The sequence below is a fragment of the Nannospalax galili genome, unplaced genomic scaffold (genome assembly GCF_000622305.1).
Source record: "Nannospalax galili isolate Female #2095 unplaced genomic scaffold, S.galili_v1.0 scaffold442, whole genome shotgun sequence".
NCBI classification, from domain to species: Eukaryota; Metazoa; Chordata; class Mammalia; order Rodentia; family Spalacidae; genus Nannospalax; species Nannospalax galili.
This window is the reverse complement of record NW_008348806.1, coordinates 257864-259694: the sequence shown is the minus strand read 5'-3', so window position 1 is coordinate 259694 and position 1831 is coordinate 257864.

The window sequence follows — 1831 nt, the reverse complement described above, 5'->3', positions numbered from 1 at the left end:
TAAAAAAAAAAAGAATGTCTATAGTGGGAATTGGGAGCCAGAACCTTATCCATGGAGAGAAAGCTTGCCTGATCTCCAGCCGACTGCCCCGACTTCCCCAGTCGGTTCTGATGGGTGTTGTGAGCATCCGCCATAACGATGTTAACCATCTGCTGCTATCGGTTCTTTTATTTGGAAGCCTGAAGGAGGAAACAGCCTGTTCTGCCCAGGACTCTCAATTGGGAACTCCAGCTGGCTGCCTCAACAGGGTTTCCGGAGTCGATTTCTGCTGGAAGCTGGAAGCCCCCCATTCTATGACGTGACCTTTAGTCTGCAAGCTTAGCGAACGCTATGCCTGTTGTGGCTGCTGGATGCTCTAAGCATGCGGTTTGACGATGTTTTCATATCCATCTTTGATTCTATTTGAGCTCTGTTTACTTTTTCTTCCTATATACGTTAATAAACTCACTCATCCAAAACCAAAAGCACAGCTATTGTTGGCTCTCCTCTGGACAGCGAGTAGAGAATTAACTGCCAACTAAGTGCCTCAGTAGCATCGGTTGGAGGTCCTGGAGGTTCGGCACCACTCACACACTACAGTCTGACTATAGCCGTTTTTATTGCACACTTCTGTGTATTCAGCACCAACAATGTTGGTTCCTTCAGATCACACAACATACAAAGCACAGATCCTGCCCACAGGGCACTCACAATGTGGCCAACTATTCAAAGAAATATTAAAACTGTTACAATGTATATTACACAAATTATGTTATATCAAAAGCATTTCAGATAACGAAACTGAAACCTCAAGACACAAATGAAGCAAAGATCCACTTTCATCTAGTGTGAGCCTAGAAGTGTTTTGAAATTACCAAAACATTTAGTAAAATCCTGGACTCATGAAAGACATAAGCACAAACATTTTAAGACAGCAGGTAAATGAACTGTTCATAGTAACTGAAATGTGGCAAACAGACCCTTATGATACCTGACAGGCTGTTTCTAATGTGCTATTGAGTAAGTAAAAAAATTCTGACGTATAGTCTGTAGTTTTATTATAACTTATATTTCATGTTTCCCTTCATTTTATGCTGCCCTTATAATTAATGAAAAGGCAGGGCAGTTAAACTCTGTTTGAATGTTCCTACATTTTGTAGGCCTCTCTGAAAAACTAGACGACACATAGGTACATGTACATGTAAGGGGCAAAGTCGCTCTCCCTCCAGGGGAGAATTTGAATTCATACAGATTTTCACAGAAGTCTAATTTTCTAACACTGGCATTGCTATTTTCTGCCTAGCCCTGTTCTAATATGAGATTTGGAAGCCTTTCACACTAACCTGCCCTCACCTCTTGGATGCAATACATTGGGCCTTTTATTTACCTGTTTTCATTTACACTGGTTTGTACTGGTGCCGGACAGGACTGGGCTGTAAATGTATGGACGTTAGACTATGCAGAAATCTATTTCCTCCAGTGCAAAAGTCAGAGGGCTAAAATTGCACAGAGCATATTGTATATATGTAACATATTATACAGGATACATTATATATGTATTATATGTGAAATATTACATAGTGTTATACATGTGCTATTTTACAGAGAATACATATACACACAAATATATTACATATATGTAATATATATTACAGAGACCGTATTACATATATATGACAAAGAGAACCATGTCTAGACACCCACTTAAAGATCATGTTAATATTACATACTTGTTTTGCATGTTTAACCCATACAGTCATTCTTTTTCAAAAAAATTATTTTCATTCTATGTGTATGAGTGTTTTGCCTGCATGTATGTGTGTAGCACTTGCGTGCCTGGTGCCTGAGGAGG